Source organism: Podarcis bocagei (assembly GCF_964188305.1).
Source record: "Podarcis bocagei genome assembly, chromosome: 4".
NCBI lineage: Eukaryota > Metazoa > Chordata > Lepidosauria > Squamata > Lacertidae > Podarcis > Podarcis bocagei.
The window spans coordinates 30,990,652-31,002,195 of NC_138128.1; positions in this window are offsets into that span (position 1 = coordinate 30,990,652).

An 11,544-nucleotide genomic window follows, 5' to 3' on the forward strand; every position below is an offset into this window, starting at 1 on the left:
GAAGGCACCAGGTTGCAGAAGGCTGGTCTATTTCACTGAATGTACTAAAAGAAAATCTAACAGGCTGTTAGTGTATCTTCTGGAATGCTTTCAAATTCCATATATATGTTCTGAGCCCACATTACAGGCAAGTGCAATATCATTTAAAAATATGTTTTTCCGCAACAGGAGAGGAAAATATATATTTTCCAGTCCCAGAACTTGTTTGCCAAGTTTCAGCCCAGAGCAAATTTTTATGGTTCAGTTACAAACCTCTGAAAATAGGGGTTTATAATGGAAACACTGAGACGACGTTAACTATAGTGGCACAAGCAGGGCAGCTATAATATACACTAGGAATAGAAAATAAGATTAGATATGACATTTTGGACATGGGCCCTTCTCCAGGGTGTGGGAAAAATAGCTTGTGTTCTATTCCCCCCCCCCCCCAAAGCCTGAACAAGGCCCCCTGGACCAAGTGTCACCTCTAATCTCATTTTCCATTTCTACCATGTATTTAATGATCCTCTTTTTATTATTTAGTTTTTAAAAATTACTTTTAGGGACAACCTTATAGCTTCCCCTAGTTGAGGCCTTTGAAGCTGGGGGAGTCCTATCCAATGAAAGGTTCACCTTCATTGGTAAAGGCTGTGTAAAGCAGTGATGGGGAACCTGTGGTTCTCAAGATCTTGTGGGATTCCAAGTTCCCTCAGCCCCATCCAGCATGGCCAATGAAGGTCAGGGATTAAGGAAGCTGCCGTCCAACAATATCTGAAGTTCAGCACATCAGGAGGTTCACCATGTCCTGTGCTCTTTTATTGTTGTCTAAGATGCATTTGCCATGCTTGTGTTTCATACTCTTTCACAAGCCATTCTTGAGAATGCAGAATGGTTTACCTTTACCTCATACCTTTCATAAATGAATAAAAGAAAGAAATGGATATAATCTGCTCCCCTGCCCCCTTAGAGCTCATATTTGGTTGCCCAAATAGGGTGGCTGTTTATGCATTGCCAGAAGAGGTAACACATCACCAGAAATAGAAAACAAAAGAGGACAGTAATTTGTCTAAAATTTAAATATGCTAATTTATATGTATAGATGCGAATTTGGAACTAATTACTTTAATTTAAATAGAAATATATTTTGGAGAAGACTGGCCTCTGTGCCTGCTCTCTCAGAGTGCTGTGAAGGATAATTTCTAGGCTCTCCTCCTTCTCATGGCTATCCTTAAACTGGACCTGAAACAGAGGACTCCAAGCAAACAGAAATAGACTGTCCTCTGATAGTCCTTTGAAACAAAGAACTGTCCTCTGATATATACATATATATATATATATATATATATATATATATATATATATATATATATATATATATATGTGGCTCCATCTTAACTCTGTACAAGAAAATAGTGTTTGAGTGAAGGCAGGGGTGTACGAAGTGAGGGGCGGAGGGGGCGGTCTGCCCAGGGTGCCACTCTGGTGTGTGTGACAAGATGGCCCCTGCCTCCCCCCAGCTGTAGAGTGACCAAGGGCATGCACAGTCCGTATGGACGCCGCTCGCACACGCCGTCCATGCGGGCATCCATACAGGCTGCCGTGTGTGCGCACGCACTCCATGCGGACTGCCCCCCCGGGTGCCAGAGCGGGTTCCTCCGCCACTGAGTGAAGGATCAGGGTCCCCAGATCATAGAATCATAGAATCATAGAGTTGGAAGAGACCACAAGGGCCATCGAGTCCAACCCCCTGCCAAGCAGGAAACACCATCAGAGCACTCCTGACATATGGTTGTCAAGCCTCTGCTTAAAGACCTCCAAAGTAGGAGACTCCACCACACTCCTTGGCAGCAAATTCCACTGTCGGACAGCTCTTACTGTCAGGAAGTTCTTCCTAATGTTTAGGTGGAATCTTCTTTCTTGTAGTTTGGATCCATTGCTCCATGTCCGCTTCTCTGGAGCAGCAGAAAACAACCTTTCTCCCTCCTCTATGTGACATCCTTTTATATATTTGAACATGGCTATCATATCACCCCTTAACCTCCTCTTCTCCAGGCTAAACATGCCCAGCTCCCTTAGCCGTTCCTCATAAGGCATCGTTTCCAGGCCTTTGACCATTTTGGTTGCCCTCCTCTGGACACGTTCCAGTTTGTCAGTGTCCTTCTTGAACTGTGGTGCCCAGAACTGGACACAGTACTCCAGGTGAGGTCTGACCAGAGCAGAATACAGTGGCACTATTACTTCCCTTGATCTAGATGCTATACTCCTATTGATGCAGCCCAGAATTGCATTGGCTTTTTTAGCTGCCGCGTCACACTGTTGGCTCATGTCAAGTTTGTGGTCAACCAAGACTCCTAGATCCTTTTCACATGTACTGCTCTCAAGCCAGGTGTCACCCATCTTGTATTTGTGCCTCTCATTTTTTTTGCCCAAGTGCAATACTTTACATTTCTCCCTGTTAAAATTCATCTTGTTTGTTTTGGCCCAGTTCTCTAATCTGTCAAGGTCGTTTTGAAGTGTGATCCTGTCCTCTGGGGTGTTAGCCACCCCTCCCAGTTTGGTGTCATCTGCAAATTTGATCAGGATGCCCTTGAGTCCATCATCCAAGTCGTTGATAAAGATGTTGAATAAGACCGGGCCCAAGGCAGAACCCTGTGGCACCCCACTAGTCACTCTTCTCCAGGATGAAGAGGAACCATTGATGAGCACCCTTTGGGTTCGGTCAGTCAGCCAGTTACAAATCCACTGAGTGGTAGCATAGTCAAGACCGCATTTTACCAGCTTCTTTACAAGAATATCATGGGGCACCTTGTCAAATGCCTTGCTGAAATCAAGGTAGGCTACATCCACTGCGTTCCCTTCATCTACCAGGCTTGTAATTCTGTCAAAAAACGAGATCAGGTTAGATGTGCTCACAGTGTGTTTTGGGTGTTGGAACTATACATTCCAATGCAGTTCAAGCTTCTAGATTGATGTGCATTTTGGTTTTTTTTACCAGTACAATTGCCCTTTCATTCAGTTGTCATTTAAGTGTTTGACAAATAATGAAATATATTGTGAATTTGAAAGAGGGGAAAATAATTTCCTTCTCTCTTTAGTTGACACTCAGTGGTACTTGCATAACAAACCCTTGAGAATTATTTTTCTTTTGGTTATTCTGAACTTAGGCTACTGTGGCAGCTACCCTGACTTTGTGTTGGGATATTGCTTTTGTCAGTGAAGAGGAGATTAAATAGAAGCTCTCCAGAGACAAGAGAAACTACTTAGACCTATTTGCAGTATAGTGATGCAGTATTGAGATTTTAAGTTGTTTGGACTGGTCATTAATTATAATGGGATAAAATGTACTATGAAGAGGTACACTTGAGCTAACTAATGTATGACCTTTCATTAATAGAGTGCTATAATAACTGAACATACAAAATCAGAAAGCATAAAAATGCACAGGAACCATTTCTGGGTATTTACACAGCAAGGCCAGGGAAATCTGGTGCCAAAAGAGAGGGATGGCGCTAACAAATCCAAAATACCTTCTAACCATTTCTTCATTTTTAATTGTACTGGTCAAAAACAGCTGATACATTTTTAATCAGAAAATAGCACTGATATATCAGAGATATGAACATGTTATACATATGCGACAAGAAAGGGTCACGTTAACTTTATAATGTGCCATGTATGTAACTTAAAAAGCACATGATGTAGTTAAACGTAACACAGTCATACCTTGGGATAAATATGCTTCAGGATAAGTATTTTCGGGTTGCGCTCTGCGGTGACCCAGAAGTAACAGAGCGCGTTACTTCTGGGATTTGCTGCTCGCACATGCGCAGACGGTCAAAATGATGTCACACACATGCGCAGAAGCGGCGAAACGTGACCTGCGCATGCGCAGACGTGCAGTCACATCTTATGTTCTGTTTAGGATGCGAACGGGGCTCCGGAACGGATCCTGTTCACATCCCGAGGTACCACTGTATGTACAACATTGATAACTGCAAGCAAAGCAGGGTCAAAATAATTATTTACTGTGCAAACCAGGTTGTCTCTGAAGATCATTTTACTTATTGGGTCTTTATCTAATGCTGGAAAAGGTTCGGAAAAGTGCAACCAGAATGATTGATGGGATGGAGCAATTCCCCAATGAAGAAAGTTTGCAGCATTTAGAGAACAGGAGAGTAAGAGTATACACTTGATAGAAGTACTGTATATAAAATTATGCATCACATTAAAAAAGTGGATAGAGAGTTTCTTTTTCTCATACCACTAGACCTTCTGGAGAGCCAGTGAAGCTAAATCTTGGAAGATTCAGTAGAGATAAAAGAAAGTACTTCTTCATACAGTGTGTAGTTAAACTATGGAACTCACTCCCACATGAGTCTGTGATGTCCACCAATCCAGAATCTTTGAAAGAGGATTAGACAAATTCATGGGGGAGAGGGCTATTGATGGCTACTACGCATGATGGCTATGCTCTGCCTCCACGGTCAGTGGTAGCAATTCTTCTGAATACCTGTTGCTGGAAACTACAAGGGGGAAAAGTGCGCTTGTGCTTGATGGTTTCCCACACACATCTGAATGGCCACTGTGGGAACAGGATGCTGGGCTAGCTGGGCCTAATCCAGCAGCCTCTTCTTATCCTACCAGAGCCATGTAACCACTACATGGAAAGTACTCTGGACATAGTTGGATATATTATACTGCCAACCTCTGCGAATGTCTGACATTGTATATAAATAATGTTTTTGCATTCTAAAAATTACTTTGGAGAAGGGAAATTTAAAAGAGGATTACACAGTTGGTGCCTGTAAAAGTTGCCCAGTTTCATGAGGTCTCTTCACAGCATGCCTTTTAGGAAGGTCAGAGTTATAGCAATTGCACATTTCCTGGGTTATGTGAAGATCAAGTTGCAGTTGTTAACAAGTTTTTAAAGAATTCAATCAGGAGGAATGTGGGCAGACAAGGGTGTGTTGTTTTGCATGTGAGCACATTCACTGTAGAATTGTTTCCTTGTTTGGGGGATTAGGAACTGTGATTGAATGAAGCTTCTTACAGCAATATCCCAAATCATTTTTGAATGTTTTAAAGGTCTGTGCATCTGACATGTGATGGTGTTCTGCTATTGCATCAATAGCCTTTGAAAACGGAATACAGGAACTGAGTGCAGTTAAAAAAAAACACACACACAAAAAAACCTCCCGCACAATTTGTGGGGGGCTTGTTCCAGGTTCAAAGGGGCCCTCAGCTATGTTTCCTCCATGAATGTTCTGCTAGGCTGGTGCCCTCCTTTCTGCTGGCAGCCTGACAGCAGAGCCAACTAACTATGAGTCATCACATTAAACTCCCCACATTGCCCTGGAGAGCCTGATGTAACATTGCTGCAAAGCATTGTGGGAAGTGTAAAATGACAGCCCACAGGGCAGGCAGCAAAAGTTGCCCATGCCAGGGCATGGGGATCAGTAAGTAGAATAAGTCAATATGCCCCTCACATGAACTGTATTATTTATTCATTTCAGAGATTTCTACACCTCCCTTTACCAAAGATGATCACGGGGTGGTTTATAGACATGTAGGCAATGCTGAATCTGACTTGGAGCAAGACACTTTTTTCTGTGCTTGATGCACTGCTGTTGCCATAGCTTGTATAATATGAGATACTGAAGTACTTCCTTCTTCCTGTTTTTATTTTTACATTGAATGTTTTTGATGAATGAGGGGAGTTTTACATTGTTTTGTGAGGTGACTGTCCTAAAAAGTGGTATAGATATCTTTTAAATAAATATTTTTCCCCACTGCCATTCTTCAGGCATCCACATTGCCTCACAAAAAGGCGCAGCAATAGTTACCCTGTCATATATTATCTCGAACATTCCCTGAAGCTTTCCAGGGACAGTCGAATCCCCTGGGAGGATGCAACTCCTTCCCACTCCCCCCAAATGGAGCGATGACCCTAACCTCCTGCCACCTAGTCCTATTCTCTTAGTGGTACAGGAATTTGTGTGTTGCTCATTATAATCAGAAAGTACAATCATAGTCTGATGAGCAAATCACACAGTGGAAAGTGAATCGTACAAACACAAAGAGCTGCTCAACATTACACCGGTAGCAAAACTTTGAATGAAGATGTGTTTTGACATCTAGAGAACTGGGACACTGATGGAAACTGATAGAGCCAATACCAGGAAGTCGCTAGCTGCAGGAGGACACCCAGCAAATTAATGAGCTGTTTGTAACAGACCCACTTCCCCTAAAGGCAAAAGCCAGAAACTAAAGACTGGTGCAAAAAAGCAAATGGGAAATACCGGTACTTTCTCTCTCTCTCCATAATAACAACAGTTTAACAACTTTGAAGAAACAACCACCCTTCTTTTTAAATAATATGCAAAGAGGGGCTCTGCAGGCAGATGTTGCCTATAGAGACATTTGTTTTCGGATTGCAGGATTATTATCCAGTGTCGATCATAAGATATTTTTTGCCCAGACAGGTTATCTCCCATTTATGTATCAAAACAAAACCCAAAATATAAAACAATAAAGTAAAACATGACGCGAGAAACAAAAGCTTGTGGTATTTCCCGAGCACTTCTGGTGAAATGGTTTTTAAGATGAGATCAGCTGTGGAAGTTCTATCACCATTCCATTTATTCCTAATGTTCAGATACCTGGGGCCTCTAGGGAATTGATCATAGAGATACCCCACTGTCATGGAAATTCCTGTCCAAAGGAAATTTGCCAAAGGCTTAAGGACCAGTGTAATATTGCAGCCCCATGTGGAGGGATCTGAGCAACAAATCCCCACACACCTAGTGACTAGTGATAGAGCAGAACTGCTAAACCTAAATGTTTCTTTCATAACATTACACTCAGCAGATGAAGCACCATCACTACAGAGCATGACAAACTTCCTAAATGTGAAGGAACGATATCCACGGAGGGAATTCATCCATGTCCCAACTGGCCCCCACAAAATCTCACCTCTATTTATCTTAAGGAACCTTTGTAAGACATTCTTATAAGATCTGAAAGTGACTGTCTCACAGAGAAAAACATTATTTTGTGTTTTAATTTAATTTTTTTATGAGGATTTAATCCCCCCTGGTTTCCCAGCATTTTTTATATCTGCATAAAGAAAACCCTTTCCCACCACGATCTGAATCATAGTACTGAATGTGACTGGAAGATACATTTATATATATATGATTATACAACCAAGTCTGATTACTAACTCAGTAATCTTAAAGACCAACACCTTTATATTGGCATAAGCTTTCGTATACTTCATCAGATGCACAAAGGATTATGATTTTCATTCATTCGTTCATTATCTTGGATTGCCCAAGTCTCTCTCTCTCTCTCTCTCTCTCTCTCTCTCTCTCTCTCTCACACACACACACACACACACACACACACACGTTCTTTGGGTTACTTAGGTTAGGGGAAGTGAACTGCAGTGATAATGATGTCATTCACAAAACAGTTGTCGACACAGACACCCGGACATTGATAAGCCAATCATCAGATATTTACTAAAATCCTTTTTCTCAGTTCAGCCCACGAATGAAAGTACTGAACATCTTGGATGAATTGCAGTTTGGTGGTTTTATACTGCAATCCCCATTTGATGTTCCTTTACTTTAATATGGCCACCTGTAAGTCATGATACCATTTCATGTGTCTGATGAACTGGACCATAGGCTGCAAAAGCTTATGTCATATTAAATGTGCTAGTGTTTAAAGTGCCACACGATGCTTTGTTGTTGTTGTTTTTCTGCAACAGACTCTGAGACTAACCCTTCTGGAAATCTCTTTGTGGTCTATGTCAGTTCTGAACAGAGCTAATGTTCTCCATTCAGTTCAATTCCTTCTTGTTACATAAGCTTTCTCTGCCCTGTGTTCTGGTGCTCCTGAATGCTCTCTTAAATAAATCCCAATCTAAATACAGTGAATGGGAGCTCCCCTCACATGCAAATGGCAGGTGTGGATAAAAGCTCCAAGTTGAGCTTGGAGTCTACCTCACACCACCTTGCGCTAGCTATTTTCTGAAAGGAAATAAAATATTGCACTCCAGGGAAAACCACATGGCCCTAAGAGAATTTCTAAATGATTTCTGGAATGAAAGCATGCCCAATTTGCTGAAAAAGTATGGATGTGCATGTATGGGTAGCGAGAGGGATGTAACAAATGAACTGAAAAACTGCTACAGTCAAACTGTACACAAGTTTGGATTTTTTTTTAAAAAAAAAAATGAAATGCCCCGATTGAGGAAGTGTCTGGGCAGTTCAGAACTCCAACTTCCAGGGAGAAAAATGGATGAAAAATTTCAGGCGCATCTTTCACTCTAAAGTGCAATTCACAAAGCTGTTCTGATGCAACCAGCTGTGACCCCACACTGGTGCAGAGTCAAGCCTGTGAACTGGGTATTAAGCCAAGCACTGCTCCCTTTCTGTCTGGGGTTTATTTTTGCAACTGGTTTTGCAATCTCGAAAGTTCCCAGCCAAAAATGAGACAACTCCCGTTAAGGATTGCACCCTTTGCCTTCTTATTTACTACAATTTAATTTTTTACATAGTGGAACAGTAGGGCTAGATACTGCGGTATGTTAATTATTCATTAAATGTGTTTTAATTATCTACATGTGCCCAGAGGCCCGTGGTTACAGGGTGCTTTTTAAAAAACATAAATAATCAGATCGCTATCATATTAGCAGGCTTCTGAAAAAGTAACTAGGAGATATTTCTCAAATGCAACGGGGGTGGGGGGTTCTGGCACCATGTTGCTATAAAATCCACACAAAGGCTCAAAGCACTGCATAAAGTTGGGTGGTCCCGAGCATCAACCTCTGTACCTTTTTGCTTCTTTTATAATACATCCGTACCTTGGTTTTTGAACAGCTTAATTCTCGAACGTTTTGGCTCCCATACACCGCAAACCGGAAGTGACTGTTCTAGTTTCTAAACTATTTTTGGAAGCTGAATGTCCGATGGGGCTTCCGCAGCTTCCAATTGGCTGCAGCAGCTTCCTGCAATCAATCGGAAGCCGCACTTTGGTTTCCGAACATTTTGGAAGTCGAACGGACTTCCGGAATGGATTCCGTCTGACTTCCAAGGTACGACTGTATAGGAGAAATGAAATCCACAGCCTTGCCTATCTGTGGAGAAATTGAAAGTGGGGGTAAGAATGATATAAAGGTAAAGGTAAAGAACCCCTGACAGTAAAGTCTAGTCACGAACAACTCTGGGGTTGCTGTGCTCACCTCGCTTTACTGGCCAAGGGAGCCGGTATACAGCTTCCGGGTCATGTGGCCAGCATGACTAAGCGGCTTCTGGTGAACCAGAGCAGCGCATGGAAACGCAGTTTACCTTCCCGCTGGAGCGGTACCTATTTATCTACTTGTACTTTGACGTGCTTTCAAACTGCTAGGTTGGCAGGAGCAGGGACCAAGGAACGGGAGCTCACCCTGTCGCAGGGATTGGAACCGCCGATCTTCCAATCAGCAAGCCCAAGAGGCTCACTAGTTTAGACCACAGTGCCACCCACGTCCCATATAAGAATGATATAGGAGTCCCCTATCAGGGCTGCTGAGAAATGCCACTGAGGACTGGCAAGGCGAGTACTACAGAAGGTTGATTTATTAATTAAATGGATAGACAAATCTTCCTCCCAGAGGAGCCTAGGGCAGCAAACACACAAACCTTAAACATCTAAAAACATTTCCAATACAGATGCAGGCTGGGAAAGTTTTTAGTATTCCTGCTGTAACAATTTGTTGCCTTCTCTCAAATCCTTCTGTGGCTTTCTGTCCTCCCCTTCCCCCTGGCACACTTGCAATGTGTGCACGGAACAGGCCTTTCATGAAAGTGTAGGTGTTTATGTAGAATGCAGGGATTCCTTCATGCCTCACAAGGCGCACAATCCTTCGCAGTCATGACACAGTGGTTGGGTTACAACCTGCCTTCCTCAGTTTGGAGCCTGCCAGACGTTCCGGACTGCAGCTCACATCCCATCAGCCCCAGCCAGCAGGGCCAATGGTAGAGGTTGATGGGAGTTGTAGTCCAGCAACATCTATAGGGCACCAGGTTGCAGAAGGTTGCCTTACACTGGTATCAGTTAGAACTTTAGGAAGAGGAAATCTCCTAAATTAGCCAGTTCTCCAGATATAGACAAATAAATGTTGGGGAGTGGCGGGGAAGTCAAATTCTTTTCTCATCTATCTATCTATCTATCTATCTATCTATCTATCTATCTATCTATCTATCTATCATCTATCTATCTATCTATCATCTATCTATCTATCTATCTATCATCTATCTATCTATCATCTATCTATCTATCTATCTATCTATCTATCTATCTATCTATCTATCTATCTATCTATCTATCTATCATCTATCTATCTATCTATCATCTATCTATCTATCTATCTATCTATCATCTATCTATCTATCTATCATCTATCTATCTATCTATCTATCTATCTATCTATCTATCTATATCTATCATCTATCTATCTATCTATCTATCTATCTATCTATCTATCTATCTATCTATCTATCATCTATCTATCTATCTATCTATCTATCTATATCTATCTCTATCTATCTATCATCTATCTATCTATCTATCTATCTATCTATCTATCTATCATCTATCTATCATCTATCTATCTATCATCTATCATCTATCTATCTATCATCTATCTATCATCTATCTATCTATCTATCTATCTATCTATCTATCTATCTATCTATCTATCATCTATCTATCTATCTATCTATCATCTATCTATCTATCATCTATTTATCATCTAATCTGTCTATCATCTATCTATCATCTATCTGAGATATATGTGTGACACACAAACACACAAACACAGTGACACTTTTACACCACACTACAGATTCTGAATTCTGTAGAGCACCGGAAATCGAAGCACTTTGGGCACCACTATCCTATTCACTGTGAATTTCTCATTTGTGCAGTGCAACATTATTCATGTTCTTATGGAGCCTTTCACTGAGTGACAGGATTTAATAGGTAAGCAGTTGGTAATAGGGCCATGGCTTCAGGCTGATCATAGCTTTTCTAAATAATGGTGCCCTGGCACTGACTTTATTAAGGTTCAGATGCTTTTCTCCACCAAGAGAATTGTAGAATTTGCTTTTCTCCCTCGAGGACTTCTGAATTACAGCCACGCTGAAACTGGTTGAAATCCCCAATACTTATAAATGGGTTATTTTAACAACTTATAATGGAAAAAAACACACAAAACATTATTGGTGCGATTCAGCAGGTGTGATGCTCACAAAGGGGCTCTATTGAGCAAACAGAATCCCTTGCATGCAAACTGGCTCATCAGTTCCACAAACTGTGTGCAATGCAGTAGCTGCGGGTGGGGTGGGGTGGAGCCGCAAGCGATGCCTGAGAATTCTAACGAAAACAGAAACAGGCGTGGAAATTGCCTGTTTTCACTCATTTGTCCCATATCCAGAATAGAAATCAATCAAGCCAACACTATCGGTATTGGCTGTTGCTGCAGCTTTCAGTCAACAAATGACATATGATTGATTA